The sequence below is a fragment of the Cryptomeria japonica genome, chromosome 5 (assembly GCF_030272615.1).
Source record: "Cryptomeria japonica chromosome 5, Sugi_1.0, whole genome shotgun sequence".
NCBI lineage: Eukaryota > Viridiplantae > Streptophyta > Pinopsida > Cupressales > Cupressaceae > Cryptomeria > Cryptomeria japonica.
In genome coordinates this window covers 470,662,664-470,684,086 of record NC_081409.1, presented here as the reverse complement: position 1 = coordinate 470,684,086, position 21,423 = coordinate 470,662,664, and the positions used below count along the sequence as shown (strand labels likewise).

Here is a 21,423-nt window from a genome sequence, read left to right as displayed (position 1 = left end):
ATTTTCTCAGTTTTGTCTTCAATTTCAACACTTTACCCTAAATCAGTATTTCAATTTACAAAAGAGCGAAAAACACATTCATAATCAATCAATCCACTTAGTATTCAGTCCTTATCTGATTTGTGATTGAATCTAGTGGATTCCTCCCCTCTTTTGAATGTAAAGGAAATCTCCCCCAAAGTGAAAATTTATTTGGCGATTTCTCCTCCTATCTTGCAAATTGCCAAATCAAGTTTTCCCCTTTACAATTCAGGTCATCATTCTATAAAATCATCAAATACTGTGAAAGTGATGACTGCTTTTAGCTTGTAGTTATGCCCCCGCCTATCTATTACGTTATCAGGATCAAAATCATCATCATGACTGCTTTGCTGCAACAAACTTGTGGATAAAACTCGAATAGCGCCCCCAAAATTGGTTAGCAACTACTCTGTACATAAGATATTCTTTGCAAGTGGTCCCGCTTTCTGGTTATATGGACGTGTGGAGCTCCTAGCATCACTTTTAAGTGACACGAGGTGGCAAGATGGGGAGACTCTCCCTCAGGCGAGTAACAAACTCAAAACATCCCGCGAAGCAGACATGTGTCCTTAAAACTATGCTCTTTCAAACTACGGTCAAAACCATTAGGAGGAAAAAGGGGAACGCGATGTGGCACTCGAGCAAAGCCCCACAACACAAGGAAGAGAGGGCTAACAAAAAGATGTGTCATGCCAACACATGGCGGGTGCAAAGAATCAAAAGGCCTTGCGAGGTAAAAAACATAGTGAAGCACATGCTTCCTCGCCACCTCGCGAAGGATTTCAAAGGGGCAAGGGGATGTCACAAGGTAACAAAAAGTAAAGAAGATGGTCTCCCCACCATCTTGCGAGGAAAATGTGAAGAATCAAAAGGCCTCGTGGGGTAAAAACCACAATGAAACACATTCTTCCTTGCCATCCTGTGTCGGAGGTCCAAGACGATAGACATGGTGAGCCTGACCCACCACGTGGCATGCGTGTGGCCGTTAAATTTTCTTAAAGGGCCAGATCAATGACCATGTTTTAAAAATATGTTGAGCCCTTTGGAGGGTTCCATGGCACGATCTCATACATCCATTTGTGCGTGACAAGGAGGATCTAATGACCCAAATTCAAGCTGGAGAAGGATGCTAGAATTTATTTTTTCTGCCAGAGGTGTTTGTTGACTTGACGATTGATAATCAAGTTTTGCCTCGTTGGTGGTTCAAATCTTATTAGAATCATTCCCAACCACTTTCAGGTGACTGTGGATGATCGCCATTACTCTAGACATGACTCTACAAGTTGATTCCAGACACCACCTTGGCCACTCAATGCATTTTGAAGAATTTTTGCTCTGCAAGTGTACTTAGACACATCATGCGCAAAGATTTTCCCTTTCTCCAGGGATTTTGCTTCTTCCCAGTAGAAGGATATTTTTAGAGATTGTGTACACACCATCAGATCATTCTATCGATATGATCTTCTTTTAATATTTTGTAACCTAACCCTAGTAGAGTTAGGGTTTCTAACTGCAATCAATCTCAGTTATGCCTTAACTAAAAAGGCAATTTTGTAGCCTGTTTTCAACATCTTCTCTTCTTTTCTTTTGCAGTAAACTTATGTTTGTTTGCAATTGTAAAATTTGCTTTGCCTTTACATTAATAGAATTATCCATTTTGCCTCTTTTTAGTTCATACAAATTTTATAATTTGTCTACCTTCTTGTTTGAATAGATCTCTTTCTGATTCTTTAGTTTATGTGACTGTGTTTATCCCTCTATGTATGTTGACTATGAATAACTTCAATTCCTCTTTTCATCCTATAAAATTCCAACCTTTACTTACTCTTAGGGAGCTGATTTAGATAGAAATTTGTGCATGCTTTGGTAGTTTTCTTAATGTTTTGTGCAATTATAGGCAGGAAAGATTAATCTTTCAATTTGGGTGCAAACCCCTTTTACCCTTTCAAGCATTCCTTCTTCCCCTTTTCCCCCTTAGATCAGTAGAATAGATTTATATGTGTTGGGTTGGTCCAACACTTGCATTTGGATTGATAAGGAAGCTGACCTTCTCTGGGGACTCAACATCACATTATGCAAGATCCCACACTTGGAGGTTGTTTAAATGTGTCACAGGCACTAGTAGAAATATGACAAACAAATGACCAGGTGACTAAAACTTTTAGTCACGAAAAGTAAAAATGACTAGATTCTAGTCATTTTTTGCAACACAACTATAAATGACTAAATAAATGATCAATTTGATCATCAGGTAAGAAACACAACTAAATAATTAGTCACACAAATAAAAATGACTAAATAAATGACTTTTACTCCTCTATTACAACTAAACATCAAGACAAAATTAATATTTTATTTTAAATAGTTAAATTATTATTTTCATTATTTTAAATTAAAAATTAAAACTATTTTAATTGTCCTAAATTAAAAATTAAAATTATTTCAATTGTCTTAAATTAAAAAGTAAGACAAAATAAACATGCATTTTCGACCACAAAGCCGGGAGGGGCGGGAAGTGAAAAACAAGTATATGTTGAACAATTTTTGAACAAACTATTTGATTGTAATGTAGAGTTTCCAGCAAGTTTCTGAATGGATGCTACACTTTTTGTGCCATTCAACTGGCCTTGACTAGTTCGTTGAACTCTGGATCTACATTATTCATTCTTCTAGCTTTTTCTCAAAATGACCTTGTCCTCTTTCAGGTATCCTCTAATTTTGACTCCATAATTTATCACATTGGCACCTAATGTTGTATTCAGATGGAAGAGAATGTTAAAGCTTCTCTGATCTTGGTTGGTGCGATCTCCAACAGGAAAAGAGGACCTACCTGCATCTAGAGATTAATTTGTTATGTCAAACCCTGATCCTTCTCTATTCTATAATTTTAAAAAGGAAATCTTGGCTATAGTATGACATGTTTCTGGATTTTCTGGAGTGGGTTCCTTCATATGGTAGAAGTGATAGGATGGATGGGGGAAAAACTTGACTAGACCCACCTAGAAACCAATCTTGAATGGAATGACTCACTTAGTTAGTTCTACACGTTCCCTTACTATGGATGCGGGGTGCCGGGGTGGGAGATGGGACGAACCCGATCGTTCTGCACGCGTGAGGGATAGAGTTTTTTACTGGTGTAGATTGTAATTACGTTTCTTTCACTGCTTCGGTCTAGTATCATGGTCTCTTTTGTGAGGAGGGCTGAACACTGAATCTGGAGGCCTGTGAATTGATTGTCCAAGCAGCAAATTGATTTAAAATTTTTTGATAGTGTCTTCTCCATTGTGATCATTGTAGTTTATTTGTGCATAAAGAGAGGTAGCTGAGGAAGCTTGCTTTTCAGGCAAATTCCTAGACGATAGAAATTAATAAATTATTTCTTGTAGATTGTTGGAGTTTACTTAATAATTTCATTGGCATAATCATCCCAATGCTTGTAATAGGTGTGGCCCATTATCAGGAGGGCCATGAGAACATGCATGACTTTGATTAGATTGATAGTTGTTATCATGCAAAGATGAGAAGCGGTAAGCTCTCATTTAAGAACATCTGATGGAGATGATTTGACCCTGCAAGCATTAGGGACTACAAAAGTGAAATTTGAGTTCTCATAACGGGGCAAATCAAAAAATCATTAAAAATGCTTCTTGTAGTAATTACAAGTGAAACCAATGCCAAAATTCTTGTAATTGACTAGTAAAGAAGCATACCTGGAATGACATAAACAAGGTTAATATACATGACTACAATAAAGATGGAGTATATATAGATATGTAAGACCATATGCAATGAGAGAGATGATCTATCATGGCACTTTGAAGGCAAATATATAGGTGAATGATTTCAGTTGCTTTAAATACCATCATCACAATGATGTTTAAAGTTGGGTCACTCCTTCCACATGCCAGCTAAAAAGGAGATCATCAGATGAGGGTTATGCCAAATTCTCCTCGTTAATACATTGCCAGAGGAAAATCCATGGGTTTTTGCAAACACCCTGCCATGTTTAATAGCAATTTATGGATATATTTGTGGTATGTATAGGTAGAAGCCATTGAGTTCTGCCATAATATATGAGAAGAATGGACATGAATGCTACATAAATGAAAATTAACATTAAATGGCTGAGTTACCAAGTGCTACAACTTTTGCACATTGTGGGTACCTTGTGTATTTTGTCTTTTATGACCACTTGAAGTTAGCCTTTCTTTATCCAACCACTCTGAATATTGGCAATTTGAAATTTGAAATAGTTTGTTGAAGATAATGAAGATTTGTCTATAGTTGTCTCATCTTTTGAATTTTGAGGGAAAGGATTTTATTTGATGTTACTTATGATAATTTAGTCAATCCCATTGTTGTTGCAGGAAAATAATAAGAATGAACTTGATAGGTTTGAACAAGAAAGAAACAATGACTTCTTCAATACGTTGAAAGGATTTGTTTATAATCAAGTAAGCTGGATGTTAGCATTGCATTAATTGGATATATTTCTTAAATGATTAAAATGTTTGGTTTCTCTTTGTCATTTAAATGATGATTTTATAGAGGAACATATGCATGCAATCAGTGGCAGACATATGAGTTTGTTCGTGTAGTTAGTTTTAAGGCATTGTTTTGTAGTAGTACTATTGGTGATTGTTTGTTTGAGCTACAATTTACAACTATTTAATGCATGGTTAACACTTTGTGAGTTTGGGCAATGACTCATAGATCTAATTCCAAATCAGGCTTGGCAAATCTGTAGCTAAAACATGCAGATTTGGCCAAGTTTTCATAAAAACAGAAAGTCCACTCAAGAACTTTAAAAAAACCACTAATTTTTTTATTTAATATATTATATATATTTTAACTGTCAATTTTTGGTTAAGTCCAAGTCTGAGTCAGAAAACAACTTGTGGAGTAACTGGTCATTGACATCAATGGTAAGTCCTTGGATTTGCCTCATTTGTGATTATGTTTATGAAAGAAATAACCTCCTTGGATTTGCCCCATTTGTGACTATATGAAAGAAATGAGAAACACCTTATACAAATATTTTTTCAATGGTACTGTAAGGTACTACCAATCAAGATACTCTAAGGAGACGTATGAGAACATCCTTTATTAAAGATAAAAAAAACTAAAATAGATATAATACAAAAGGCTAGTTTGCCAAGATAAGGTAAATCTAATAGTTTAAAAACCACATAAATTACAATAGTAGATGGTCCAAGCTAGAAAACCATACTAGAAGATACAAAAGAGGTACTAGTCATTAGGGTTTTGACAACATGAAGTCTTTATTGTCATTTAGTTATGGGTGGATATATTTCACCTACAAGTTGTTTTGAAGTGAATGGTAACAAACAAATATGCAATGTTGAATAAGTATAAAGAGGCCATATTATGACACTTTAAAGTTGAGGTAGAGATTATATTTACTATAGTTGAAAATAAGAAGACTTTATTCTGATTGAAAGATAACATTAATATTGAACTCCTCCTTTTCATCTTTTAACTCAACTCTAACTGGCTGCTTCCACCTTGATGTTATGTCCAATTTGCATGAATGTCTTTAGGGGTCGAATTTAGGAGAGAAGCATGCAAAAAAGAGGTGAAACTTGCTTGAAACTGAAGGTGAACTGCATCAAAATCTGACTCAACTAATAGCTAACCCATGTAGGGTCTTTAGCTATACTTGAACTACTTGATTTGCTCCAAAATCCCTTATTTTTCTTCTTTAACTGATGGTAAATCAAAAACCCACCTCATACTTCATTGACTGCTCCTTGAACTGATCTTTAACTTAAGTGCATGATTTTACAACTATTCGTGGGTCCCTTTAGGTGAGTCAATTTATTGAAGGTTCAAAATAGCCACTCATTAGGCGTAGGTTATTAGGAAGATAAGACTGTCACATGACTCTTGTATACTGTCCTCAATATTGCATCCATACTTTTTATTTCATGACTCCCTTAAAACTTGAATATATATTCTCATTGTTTCTTTATGCTTAAAACTACAAACTATCATTATCTTTATATATCTCCGTATAGAAAAGACAATCTTTGTTGCTCACTGTCTTTGCTCAATAATATGTCTCAACTACATTGACACGACTCTTACTGATGAATCTTAAAATGAATGTCTCTTTTTTTGTTGCTTTCAAAAAACTGCACACTATCCTCACTGTATGTTACTCTATTACAAGCTTCTTGCTTTGTGTACTTTGTATCCCTATCTCTATTCACTCAGGGTCTGTCTTTGCTGCTGGGTATTGCTCTCATGGAGTTCCTGTGGACTGTGGCATCTCAATATTTGTTAAGACTGCACTATGAATAAAATCTCAGATTTTTACCTCTTAGTAGTCATATGACTATAACAAGTCTTTTGTTGGGACTGTATTCTGATCATGAGTATTGTTCATCTTGGTTTGATGCTAAAACCTACTCTTCTTTCTATCCTTAACATGAAGAACCTTGCCTATTATTGTTGATTGATTACTTATGACAATTATTGCAAGATCATTATGATGGCATTTAATGACTGTCATATATTGATCATTGGGTGCATGGTTATCTTCACTATATTGTAGCAGACTTAATGAGGCTTGTGCACTGTAGATGGTCCTTTCTTGTCAAAAATGCAGTGATCTTTATTATTTCTATGCTCACATAGATTCCTATCACCGTTCTTGACCATTTAGCTATGATATACTTGCCTTATCAGCTTTTTGTGAATGTGAATGCCATCTTTGTATTGCTCAGTTATTTTGTTTTGATCATCTCATCTTCAAACCATTCACAAGACTATCTCTGTTATGACCTGCTCTGAGGTCTTTGTGTTCTCATGACATTGGATATGGGTCTCACAGAGATATGACTGTAACCTTTACATTTTCTTTGCATGATTATGCGATCCCTTCACTATTTGAAAGTATCTTATTTGGAAAGCATTTGCAGGTCTTGCATTGTAATGACTTGCCCTCATAACTGTCTTTACAAACTTCTAATAATATATTTCAAGGAAATTTGGCAGGCTTCCTTTTCACTATTTTGATCTTCAATGAATGCTCATTCTTTAATAAAACATTATCATTTCTTTGCTATTATCAACCTATACATAATGAAAATGGAACCATCACATTCACTGTTTTGGAGGACTGCATTTTCTACTAAAGGACTGACCATTCTTCCTTTTCTTTCAATACCTCTACTCTTTTCTAGCAGTGACTGTCATGACAGTGTCCTTATGCTCCTTCCATCCACTGTCACAGCATCTATAATTGCCATGTTAGGCTCTTTTACATTGTAGTTTTCTCTTGACAGTGACTTGGTCTTCCCATGTATTGTATTGCATATATGGTTGTATACCTTTCATGTCAAGGTTATTAGTTCCTTGTTTGACAGTCATATACCATACTGATTAGTCTATTCTTGACTGTAATCACCATGATTGTTGGTATTGCTTGTGATGTACCCCTTTTTGCTGCACTTTAAGCTTTTATGGTTTGTTAGAGAGTCTTTCATTATTGCTCTGGATAATGATTTTTTCTGTGTTCTGAATCTATCATTAATATAATCACTGTTTCCTTGGGTGCTTCAATCATGGTTTGCCTTTTACTGTCTTTTTACATCTATATGCTACTCTTGGTCACTGAACCCTAGATGCTACCAACTATAGCCTACTGCTCTCAGTCCTATTTTATCTATGGCTTTGAATGTGAAAGGACTGTTCAATGCTTACTGTGTCTTGAGTGCTCATTCTTTTATGATGAAAAGCCTTTATGGTGACCATGTTTGGCTATACTAACAATGGCCTTGTATTATGAAATCACTGGGACCTTGTTCTTTTGGCAACGATCTCCTATATTCTTCAACTGCTCTTACTAAATCATCACCTTGAGAAAGGCCACTATTTTGCAATATAAAGGATTGCTCAAAGCATTTGATTATCATGACTCTGAAGAGATCATTTGTGACCTTTGTGTTGGTTGAAGTCCTTTTTGTTTGGCTCACTGAACTCTAGTGTTATCAAGAGATCTCTCACAGTCTCCTTTTTGATGTTTATTACTATTGATCTGCCCATTCTATATATCTATGTTTTCATATTCATACTTTTTTGATGGCAGTGAGGCTTTATTCTAGATCTATAGCCAACCATTTTTTAAGTCCTATGACTGCATCTACTGCTCAGAAACTAAAACTCTAGGACTGCCTCTTTCGACTCTTTGTGCCTGGACATGATGACTGCAAAAAAATGTGTATACATTTTATTTTGATTGTCTAATTTGCTTTGAAAGAGCTGCTACTTTTCATCTTCCCAACCTATCAACTATCCTTCATTTTCTACTATAGACCTTATTGCTGGCTTGATGTGACTGTATTTTATGACCTTGACCTCTCTGTAGTTGCTCACTGTGTTTTATGTTATTCAAGGGTAGAAGTCTCTGTTTTTTTTCTATCTTAACTGTATATGCTCTGAGACCTCTGTTTTACCTTTTTCACTTATATCTTTGCCCTAGCATGACTATGTGCAATCTCTATGAGACTTGTGCATAACCTTTGACATTGATTTGCGATTGAAGGTCATTGTTTGACATTAGTTTCATTAAGCCCTTTCACATATTTTGAATCTTGCTTTATGTAAAGGCTGATTTTTCACTAGTGTTATATGCTTTTGATCTATTTGGATCAACTTTCAAAACTATTCTAATTTTGACTGTGTATTCTCATGAATATGGTGCTCTAATGGCCATTTGATAACGTCAAGCCATCACAATACATTGGCTATATTGCTCACACAGTGCCTAATGACTACCTTTCATAATAATAACCCCCTACACTATTATATGCCTTGTATTGGACCGCATAATCTATTTTTTGATCACTGTTCCTTTCTAAGGGTTTATGAGGCTCTATTCTAGATACTTTATCCTTTCATTGTTCTCTACCAATCACTATTCTTTGACTTCGTTGACTGCATACTTCTTTGTGAGCTCTTTTATTGTTTTTTAGACCTAGTGATTAAATACAGTCCTCTGTGTATTATCTAGAGACCCCTAACATCCAAGTTGACTAGCCTTTGAATTGTCTATAGCTTTATTTCTTTAGCTTCCAATATTCTTTAGACTGTCTCTGCAATCTTTTAGGCACTGATTCTTGAATATTCTTTTCCTTATAGAATATTCTCTCTTCATGTATTGATGCTTCATGACTGTGATCAGTCTTTTAATTCTCTATTCTTACTGTCATAACTAGCTTTGGATTGCGTTCATGCATTTTCTTTCTTAGAGCTTATATTCTAGATTCTTTGTCTGTCTAGTATTGCTCTTTTTAACATTAAACATAGAACTGTCTTCTTGAGATAGTGATGTTATGATGTGAATGTCTCATGTCCTCATGGTGATATGACCTTCATGTCTAGACTACTTATGCCTTCATAAGGCTGCTCTGACCTCTTTGCTTTATTTCCTTGAACTCTGAGACTCTGTGTTTTCCTCTTTTAGATCTAGGATTTCCTTGGATCTGAGGTTTCCTTGGTGCTGTGTAGATTGTGTTGATAGTGGTGTTATGTCTGTTCACTATGACTGTGAAAGGCCTCTATGAATATCTAAACCCTCATGACTCTTGCCTTTCTAAACCTTTGATGGTTGATCATGTCTTGACTTTTATGGAAGGATTTCTCTAACTATAATTAGACAGTGGTAAGGACTTCCCTAAATGTCTGTTCACTGAGTCAAATAGTGACTCATGACTTGCCTCATTCAAGACTATCTGAGTATTGTGCATATGTTTCTGCTTTAAATCTACTTGAACCTCATAACCCTACACTAGGGTTTTGAAAATGCCCTTCAACAATGATGACATATCTTTCTATGACTGTGTTTGGTGATGCTTGTTGGCTGTCACATTAATGTCTGCTGCTGATGTCTTCAATATTGCACTGTGACAGTAACCCTGAAAATACTTTTGAACTATCTTTTACTCCAAAGATCATGACTGAAAAAACATAATTTAACTACTGTTGATCATATTTTTCATCCATTGTGGATGTGCTCTTTCCTTGGTTTTATGAGTTCTACTATCTTAGACTGTGTGACACTTACTAGCTTCTTATCCACCATTGACTAGAAACTCTATCTCAATCTGTGCTATGCTCTACATGTAAATCATTATCTTCTCTGTTGATTTGATGGCTATGTCAATGTAGACTCCCTTGAACAGTGCTCACTGTTTTGGGTTGACTAAGATTTGGGTTCTTAAGATCACTTCTTTATTGGCAACCTTTATGACTGCTACAATGGCATTCAATGACATTTTCTTTATGTATCAATATTGTCTTTACATGCCTTCATTGCTCTTGTTGTTTGTGAGGAAGATTCATTTCTTGATTTGAAGTCCTTGACTGTTATTTTTCATATCTCTTATTTATACTGATCTACATGCTGCTCTGAGGCACAATCTTTGTAGTTCTATGGCTGTCAAAAGAGCTACTATACCATAGTATCCTCTTCTTTTGGTGGATGTTTTGTCCATCTGCCTCAACACTTGGCTTCTTTATAGCCTCATTCACTGTTTTCCTGGGCTGACCTATAGGTCTTTGTTTCACTATGCCTTAATGGTCTGATCCTCACCTATAGTCAATAACCTTATCTACATTCTTCAACAGTCTTCTTTGTGATCTGAATTTGCTTTCATTAATCTCTGAAACTTGACTTCTAATGCATTAATGACTACCCATACATGCTTGCCATGTCTTTATATCATTGATTGTTCTTGTGATCAAACCCTCACTATATGAAGACTTCAATCCTTTAATCTCTGTGCACGGGCTATCTATGCCTTTTGAAATCTCACTAAAATAAAATATATAAAACTTTTGAGTGCATGTGGAATAAAAGATTTTCCTATCAATAATAAGGCGAGGGCCTTTATGAAAAGAAAAGAACCTTTTTTGCAAACAAACTCCTATGCATGAACCTTTCATGTTGAATCCTAATGGCTTTCACCGCCATGTCTCAGTTATAGAATCATTGAAATTATTTTTAAGATTTTCCTTTTGCAATTATTTTAGCACACACATGCAAGTAATATTTAAGTAAATAATGGTTGTTTTATTATGCAAACAAGGGTAATCATTACCTATGTAATATAACGTATTATTATTTTTTCTTTTCGCATAAATATATTGATAAACTCAATGAAGGGGATAAAGTTAGGGTGTTGGATCTGTTTGATGGTGTGGTGGATTCACTCCCTATCTATTGTACATGGAGTCAACTTAAAAGGAACAAGAGATGCAAATGTAAACATTTTAAAGGTCACAAGTAACATACCCCTTGCTTATGAAGACAATGGATGGAGTTGTCCATCTGAAAGAGAAAAAGGGAACATTCACATGGTGGCCACTAAAATATTTGCAAAAATGACATAGTTGATCATGTTTATCATGTACTAGTTGTTAGGCATCTTAGCTCACTGCTTTATGCAGTATTTTGAATTTGTTGTTCAAGGGTCTTAATTATTATGGTGTATTTGAAAGAGTTGGAAACTCTTAGACAACTTTGACATTTTTTTTATTAAATTTACATATATACTCTTAGATAGTTTTGAAATCTTATAACTTGATTTATATATATTTTCATTATATTTTTTTATTGCAGATTACCTTTATTTATCATGATGTTGAATCAATCTTTTAATTCTAGCATGTTGTAGCTTGATGTATAAGTAATATTTTTATTTGTTTTTATGTTTTAGTTCAAGTATAATATTATGTTATTTTTGTATTATGAAATTTATGATATTTAATAAATTATTCATATCATGACTATATCTACTACCAATCAATGGAAACTAGTAAATAAAAATGACTAAATATACTACCAATGGACGAAAATCAGTGAATAAAAATGACTAAATATACTACCATATTACGACAATTAATGATTATAATGACTAAATAAATGATTGCTTAACAACAACCAATGACTAAATATATGACCAAATAAATGACTACCATGACTAAATAAATGACCAATTAACAACATTCAATGACTAAATAAATGACTAGTTAACAACAATTAATGACTACATTAATGACTAAATCAATGACCAAATCAATGACCAAATCAATGACTAAGTCAATGACCAAATTGATCAATCAAAACAACCAATAAATGACTAAAATAGTTTAGTCATAAATTTAGTTGCGTTATAAATGACCGGCAATAAACTACTAATGGTCACGTGAGCAAGATTAGTCATTTATTTGCAATTTTTAGTAGTTTTTAAAGTCATATATTGTTATTTTTGTACTAGTGAGGGTTGATGAGTTCATCAAGGGTGTAGAATTTTGTGACAACAGTTTTTGGCACGCTTAGTGGGATGAAGGAAAATTCATTCACCAGATAGTTCCAATTCAAGCCACTGACCATACCACAGTTTATGGGACGCCTGGTGGGACTAATTTAACTAGTTTTAGTTTAAGCTTTCTTATTTGTTGTTGATGGTTGGTGTGTCTATCAACAAACTCAGCCTTTGGAGGCAACATTTCACGTACCTAACAACTCTACAAAGAGGATCTACTGGTTAAGTAGTCCTAAGCTAAAACCAGCTGAAGATCTGGTGTGTTCTTTAGTCTCAAGCCTTTGGAGGCATTATTCTTCAAGCACTTGACTTCTACAAATTTTGGTGAATCATGGTATGTCTTCTTTTTCTGGTTGGGTAGATCCTTTTTCCCTTTTTAAACATTTATATATAACAAGAATCATCTCTTTTAAATGCTTCTACAATGATTTCATACCATAGGTGTAACTTCTATTCACCCCCAATTTATGAGCAGGCAAATCAACCCTCCCCATTTTCCCAACAAGACCCAAACTAGGACTGCTCCTAGTTTCAACTCAAATGACTTTGCTCTAGCAGCAGGTGGAAATTTTTTTAGTGCTTGCTACCCTCCCACCCCTGCTTAACCTTCTTATCAGCCCAATCACCCTAAAAAAATTGAGATATGCTTGCTTGCTGAGGCTATGGTGTTAGAGGCAAGTTATGAAATAAGAAATATGATGTTAGATTTTTGAAGACAATTAGATGAGATCAAGAAACAACTATGGGATCAATAATAAGAGGAGTCATTCTATTAGGCTCAACAACAACAACAACAACAAGAGGAGTCATTCTATCTGGCTCAACGTCAACAACAACAACAACAACAACAACAACAACAACAACAACAACAACAACAGGAGTCATTATATCAGGCTCAACAACAACAACATGACTATCAGACCCAACAACATCATGAAGACTTCCTTGCAGAGCAGTTTGCTTCTACTAGGAAGGAAGAAATTAGGCAGTTGGCGGCCATGGAGTTGCAACGTATGCAAGAGGCAGCTTTTGTCCCTAGGTCTCCTAAATTTAATGTCCCAAGCTTCAGGCAAGGGAGACCTTCTAAACCTATTGAGGAGCCTGTTCTTGAGAAAATTCACCCTTATGAGGAGCCCATTCAAGAAGTATTTCCAACTCCTTATATTCTAGATGAGCTTATGGAGGAAGAGTTTTTTCCCTTAGGAGCTCTAATTTCAATATCCTAGGTTTCATGGGGATGCCAACTATGGATGTACAAGAGCCTATTATTTAGGCCCCTCAGTGCTCTTTTCTTGATACTATATGTGTTTACAAGGATGGACTTGTCATCTGGAGGGCAGATGAAGCTCGTCCTCCCCACTAATATATTAAGTGGCTTGCTAATAATGAGAACATCATTGAAGTGCCTATTTTGTCATCATGTCAAGTGCGGGTCCAAGAGCAAATTAATGAAGACTTTAAGATTTTGGAAAGTAAAAAAGATGACTTGTATGAGGATGTTGATTTACATAAATAGGAGCAAAGATTAGAGTTGATTGATGAAGATAAAAATTTGGATCTCTAATTGTCAAGACTATAAGGCTGAGGTATAACATATCATAGATGAAAAGGTTGATCATGACCTAAATGATTATATGTTTTCAAATATCATTGATATTTTCTACTCCAAACTTGATGAAAGTTTGGTGCCTTTGGGAGAAGAGTCCTTGATCAACATTGTCAGATTATGGTTGATAGGATAGTTGAACAAGTTGAAGCCATCAGAGAAAGTGCAAGCATAAGCATTTAAAGAGGATGCCCAATCAGGTATCTTTCCAAAGTGGATGCTGAATGTGAGGTTACAGTTGCAGAGTCACATATCCAATCTACATATGCTTTCCAAGCTTGCAGTGTGTTTGGTCAAAATCTAGGGGTATGTGATCTTGCTTATGATCTACAAATTTTTTTTGCAACTATTGGTTGTATTGTCGTCTGTCTTTCAACTCTTTATCATGTTTCAGAACCACACAATTCATCCTTCCTTATTCAGGGAATGAAGCTACTTTAACCAATCAGTTAATGGATTTGTTTGAAGGTTTCAAGGTTGATTGGTTAGAGTAGGATAGTTTAGGTTTTCATTCCTCCAAGTGCTTTGGCACAAAGTTTTTATTTTTTAGTATTTTTTTTCCAAGAAGTGCAGGTGCACAATTTTTCCTCTCTGGGATGGATATTTTTGATATCTTATAGGTTGTAGGGGCAGAGATTTTATGATCTTTTTTCCATGCCTTGTCTTTGTGCCCAATGAATTCATTAAGGCATCTAGTCTTATATGCCAAGCAGGCTTGTCATCCCTCCAAGTCACCAGAAATGTTGACTTTTTTGGTGTCAACCTTTAGCCATACAGATTTGACCTGAGAAGTTATCATGATTAGAACCATGTTAGTCGCATCGTGTTAGTTGCCTTGTGAAAACTAAGAAAATCAAAGATGGCCACATGGGATGGCGGGGAAGAAAGAAAGTTAGTTCCTTTACCCCGTGCAGGCTAGAAATAAAGACAAATGGGCCCGCGGGATAGCATGGGCAAGGAGTCTCTCTCTTCCTTGCTACCCTGTGAGGTAACAGATAAAGACAAAATGAGTGCCACAGGATAGCGGGGGGAAGGAGATTCTCATGTTTTCCCACTACCTTGCGAGGAAATTTAAGGCCCGCAAAAGGCCTTGCGAGGTAACACAAAGTAAAGCAAGATTGTTTCCCCGCCATCTTGTGAGACAAATGTGGAGTTTGGATGGACCTCGCGGGGAAACAAAAGGTAAAGAAGATGGTCTCCTTGCCATCCCACGAGGCAAATGCGAAGAATCAAAAGGTAAAAAACATAGTGAAGCACATCCTGCCCCGCCACCCCATGAAGGATTTCAAAGGGACAAGGTGTAGTACCCCTCCTCGATCAGGCTCTTTTTGTATGTTTTTGATTGACTTCAGTAGAACATTATTGTATATTGATTCAGATTTTATGCGATTTTATTTCATGCTTTATCTAGATCTGTGGTGTATGATGTTATGCAGTATCTCAGTACTTATGATTAATGTTATTTTATGGATCATTATCATGGACTAACACTCTTACCTTATATGTGCGATGCGTTATTTTTGTGTTGCGTGTTTGCATGTGTATGGGATGCGAGGAGATGATTTTCCTTCACTCACTACGGTGAGACAAGGAACGTCACGATTCTCCTTCATCAGTGTGCGTACCGTGTCTATATATATATATTTGTCTATATGCACGTGTGGTTCTTTGGTGTAGGACATTGCAGGTACAAGTACCAGGTAGGTACAGGGTATCGACTCCACCTGGTTTGACAGGTCTGAGCGTGCCTTATATGTCCAATGGGAGTGGAGGAGATAGTTGTTGGACCCTAACTTGATCCACAATTACACTCGTGGGAGTGTTGTCAGTCGGTTGTCTTTCCCGTTTGGCTGGTATGCGAGTCATAGTGCTTTGGTTTGGTCATTTGTGAGTCGTCATTTGATCATTCTTCGTTTTGCGTGCTTTCATTATCTGAATGGTTATTTAATTGAATGGATGATGCTATCTTATGTTGGCGTAATTAGTTAATTATTATGCTATGAGATTATTGATTTAATTAAATTAATGATTTGCTAGATTAAATGGTTAAATGGCTTATTTCATTGTGTAAAATTGCATTAATATATTTTGTGGAAGGAAGTAAATATTTGCCTAGCCATTTAAGTGTTGAATGCTCATGTTGAAAGAAAGTATTTTGGAAATAGAAAATTTAATAAAAGCCTTTCTTTTTACCTTTCCATTTGACTTTTACATTTTAATTGTTGGAAAGTAATTGTTTTTAGATAAAGGTAAATCTGGTTGTTTTTACTTTTTAAATAAATTAATCTGATTGGTGGAGGAAACTTTCAACCTAGAAAGTTTAGGCTGAAATTATTTTCCCCATATATTCTTGGAAATTCACAGGAAGAGGCATAATTCTTGGAGAGAAATTTGGAAAACCATTCTGATGGAGGAGCTGGAATTCGATTTGGTTTGCAAGGATTGGGATTCTCCATCATTTTGCTTGCTAAGTTTTCTTCAAGGTTGGATAATCTCTTCTTGTTTTAAATTTAAATTTGAATATTTCAGTTGCTTCCTGTGTGTTGAAAAATGCAAATCTCTTGGTAGATTCTTGTGGAATGATTGGGAATGGAAGAAAGAGTGCCTATTATTGTTGATTTTGTGAAGCTTATATCATATGATTGCTTATAGAAAAGAAATAGTTCATTTCTCTATTTGCTGTATGTTTTTGTTCTTGAAAATCAACTTCTAGAATTTACCTCTTCTATTGTTGCCTAAATCATTATTTATTGGGTTCTTGTGGGATTTTTTTCACCATTTATCCTTCTGGTAAATATCCCTTTGAAATTTGGCTCTTGGCACTGTGTGTGTGTGTGTGTGCCCGTGAAAAGATCAGGGAATGTATCATTTTCATGTTTAAACGGTTTTGTGGCATGTTGATTTTTAAATGCTTTTGAAGCAAGTAATTATTTTATTTGTGGACTTTACCTTACCCGTGGCGAGCTAGTCCCACCATGCAGGTCGGTAGTGTTTGCTACTCGTAGGTAGCACTGCTACTGGTCGGTAGGACTGCTACCGGTTGGTAGTAGTGCTACCGGTCAGTAGCGGTTGCTACTGACGATAGCAGCACTACCGATCGGTAGCGGCACTACCGGTCGGTAGCGGCTGCTACCAGTCGGCAACGACACTACCGGTCGGCAACAATACTACTGACAGGTAGTGTCTGCTGCCTCGACAACAACACTACTGCGGGTTGGCTTTGGCCCCCGCGTAACCTTGTACCCTTAGCAGTACAAATTCCTGTGCTATGAATTTAATTTTTATTAATGAAATATTTTAAAGTGGATTTTTATGTTAAATAATATAATGATTTTCAAGTGATTTTTATTATGTGGATTAATAAATTTATGTCTAGAAATCAAGGCATGGATTAGAAATCAAGGCATGAATTGGTAATTCAAACTGGTTAATTTGGATATATTTTGGAAATGGATTAAAATACCTATTAGGAGTTCATGTTCTATTTGCTTGGATATTTAATGTGAATTTTATCCTTGATGGAATATTGATTTGGAAATTGAATAGATGTGAATGTCGTAAAGAGTGTTTTATTTAATTTTCAATCAATGATGTTGCAAGTGCTTATGATGTTGATTTTCTCAAAGATTGTCTGAGTGCAGACTTAGTGAAATTAGCTTTCCTTGCAAGAGTTATATTGTGTTATTTCTGGTCTGTGGTTCAGTCGTCCTGTGGTGGCGTATTTGGTACCTTTGACCAAGTGATATATGATGGCTTCGTTGTCTTAACCATTTAGTGTCATTGCCTTATGGTTAACCAAGAGTCAATATGTCCTTGTTTTGACCACTTGTTTCTTGATAGTGGTCTTATGGCTGTCTGCTTCGCCATAAGGTCCTCGTGGAGTGACCATGTTTGTTTAGTGTCATTTGAGAGAGTGGCTTTCGAATGGGGGCTGCACCCAAAGTGGTTGGCAGGATGACCCATTGAAAGTCAGATAATAAGTGATAATCTAATTAATTGATTAGGTGGGTAGTTCATAACATTAAATAAGATATTGTACCTCGCGCATAGGTGAGTGCTTGTACATGGCTCATAATGTAGTGAGAATGCCTGGAATGGCAAACCAACCACCTTGTCTTCATGAAAGGCTGGTAGGGTCCGCATGAGACTTAGTTGGAGCCGAAGGTTCGGGAAAGGTTACTAGGATAACCCAGGATGGGGGCTGAGACCTATGGAGGCCGACCATGGTAACCATCATAAGCTATGCGATGACACTCTCTCTTTAGGTTCACTTGTGTTTTGTGATGTGAGATCACTTGTGTTTTGTGATGTTGGTTCACTTGTGTATTTGTGATGTTGAGTAACCTGGACTATTGTGGAATCGTATGGTGCTATCATGGAGTTGTATTGTTTTGTCGACCATGTCATGCTTTTGCTTGCTTGAGGGTCCTCAACTATCTCCTAGCATAGTGGGGTGATTCTATTTTGGGAATTACATGGTCGGGTGGTAGTGCCACTTCCCATCGAATGTTCTTGTTCGTACCTTCATGCGAGGATTGGCTTTGCAGGTGTTTCTGTGGTTCGTGGCTCTTGCTCTATCTCATGTTGGAGATTATTGTTATTTGGAGACCTATGTGGTCATTGTATCATGATCTTTTGTAACCTTGTAATTGGTTAAGTTGTATCTTTATATGTATATTGAGAAGCCATGTATTGGAAGAGCAATGTAATCCTAAGATTGGGATGTTATTTATCAGTTTCCTTTATGTTATGTGTACAGGCTTATTGAAGAGTAATTATGTTGTATCCTTTCAATCTTTCAATGGTGTAATCTATATTGCTTATGGCTTCTTGTGATCATTGAGTTAATGATGGATTATTGGATTAACCTTAATTGTGGAATATATCTTTTGGTTTTAATTCTTCGTTGGTAACCTTTAAGGAATTTTGGTGTAAGTCTTCCGCTTGTATTATCATGCATGTTGTGTTTAATGCACTTATTATGTTTATACTTTAAAAAAAAAATTGTTTCACCCTTGTTGTGGGTTATCCTTTGGGGTTCCTGGTGGGGCATTACACAAGGGGACCTCGTGGAGCAACAAAATGTAAAGAAGATGGTCCCCCTGCCATCGCATGAGGCAAATGTGAAGAAACAAAAGGCCTCGTGGGGTAAAAAACATAGTGAAGCACATGCTTCCCAACCATATTGCACCGAAGGTGCAAGGCGATAGACATGGCAAGTTTGATCTACCACGTGGCATGCGTGCGGTCGTAAGGTTTTCTTAAAGGGGTAGATCAATGGCCATGTTTTAAACTTATATTGAACCCTTTGGAGGGTTTCATGGCATGATATCGCACGCCCATCTGCACACAACAAGGAGGATCTAATGGCCTGAATTCAAGCTAGATAAGGACGTTAGAATTTGTTTTTCTACCAGAGGTGATTGTCAACTTGACGGTCGATAATCAAGTTTTGCCTCATCAATGGTCCAAATCTGATTAGAATTGTTCCCAACCACTTTCAGGCGATTGTGGATGATTGCCATTACTCTAGACATGACTTTGCAAGTTAATTCTAAACACCACCTTAGCCATTCAATGCGTTTTGAAGACTTTTTGCTTTGCAAGTGTACTCAAACACATCATGCACAAAGATTTCCCCTTTCTGCAGAGATTTTGCGTCTTCCCAATAGAAGGATATTTTTCAGAGATTTTATACATGCCATCAAATCATTCTGTCAATCTGATCTTCCTCTGATATTTTGTAACCTAACCCTAGTAGGGTTAGGGTTTCTAACTGCAATCCAATCTTAGTTATGCCTGAACTAAAAGGGCAATTTTGTAGCTTGTTTTCAACATCTTCTCTTCTTTTCTTTTGCAGAAAACTTATGTTTCTCTATAACTGTAAAATTTTCTTTGCGTCTACATTAATAGAATTAGCCATTTTGCGTTCAGTTCATACAAATTGTGTAATTTGTTTACCTTCTTGTTTGAATGCATCTCTTTCTGATTCTTTAGTTGATGTGACTATGTTTATCCCTCTGTGTATGTTGACTATGAATTACTTCAATTCCTCTCTTCATCCTATAGAATTCCAACCTTCACTTATTCTTAGGGAGCTAATTTAGATAGAAATCTGTGCATGGTTTGGTAGTTTTCTTTATGTTTTGTGCAGTTATAGGAAGGAAAGATCAATCTTTCAATCTGGTTGCAAAATGCTTTTCCCCTTTCAAGCATTCCTTCTTCCCCTTTTCTCCCTTAGATTAGTAAAATAGATTTATATGTGTTGGGTTGGTCCAACACCTGCATTTGGATTAATAAGGAAGCCAACCTTGTCCAAAGACTCAACCTCACATTATGCAAGGTCCCACTCTTAGAGGTTGTTTCAATGTGTCATAGGGTTGATGAACTCAAGGGTGCATACTTTTGTGACAACAAATACCTAATTAGGTCTTTAATTTCCAAGACCCATCTTGCATTCATGCATTTAGAGTTTTTTCTACTTCACCCCAGGTTTTACTTAAGGGGGGTGTTAGAGCATTTTAACAACTAGATTTATGATTTTTTTTTTCTTAAGCTCACTTAGTTGTGCTTTTGTGCTTCTAGTTGCTTTAGTTGTGCATTTAGTTTAGCTTTTGTGCATCTAGTTTACCTAGAGTCGAGCTTTTTTTAGCTCCTCATGCTTGCACTTTAGTTCTTCTAAATTTAGATTAGGGCATCTTTGTGCTTTCTTTATAAATACTTCATTTTACAATTGTAATTCATTTTGTAATATTTCCTTTTGAGGAATATAGGTATGTTTTGTTGCCCTCATTTGTGGAAGGTGTTCTTAGTTTGTGTTGCAAAATTCAAAAACTCTTTAGGGTTAACTCTTAAATTTTTATTCATATCAAACTTGATTTATATTTTGTAGAATTTGGATCCATCCTTGTGCACTTATATTATTATTATTTTATCATAGATGTAAGATTTAACTATGGTGATAACCACCCAAGATCAAAAGGGCCTAATGGAAAGCACACCGAATTCAAGAGAATAGTATATTAGACTAAATTATATTCTAACTAAAAGATAAAATATAATGAGATAAAAATAAGAGTACATGAGGTGGACATATATAGGATACACCATCAAGATTTTTGGATGTGCAACCCGTATCTGATAAAGGAGATGTAGTCACATGTGTATTTGTAAGATCTCTGCCAAACTAGAAAAGTACAAGTCACATGGTGCAAGTATAATTTATACAAGTGGATGCCTACCTAAGTAAGCTCATCCTATACTAGGATAGTAACTATAAGCAATGCGCAACTAGGATAGTAACATAGATAAATGGGTCCCAACAAATGTATGATAGTAACATGTATGCAAAAGGATCTATCCAAAAAGAAGAGAAGAAGAAAGTTCATATATAAAAACTTCCCCATTGGAGGATGAAATTAGGTCTATGTGACCCCTTGAACA

The 21,423-nt window shown here is 35.9% G+C and overlaps 1 long non-coding RNA gene across 1 annotated transcript; it reads left to right on the top strand.

Moving 5' to 3' along the window:
• The first annotated feature begins 2,528 nt into the window (after positions 1-2,528).
• Positions 2,529-18,713, top strand: LOC131049958 (uncharacterized). The gene is made up of 4 exons (XR_009106824.1): positions 2,529-2,726; positions 4,389-4,475; positions 16,345-16,463; positions 18,528-18,713. It is a non-coding gene; the product is annotated as an uncharacterized LOC131049958 (long non-coding RNA).
• The last annotated feature ends 2,710 nt before the right edge of the window (positions 18,714-21,423 follow it).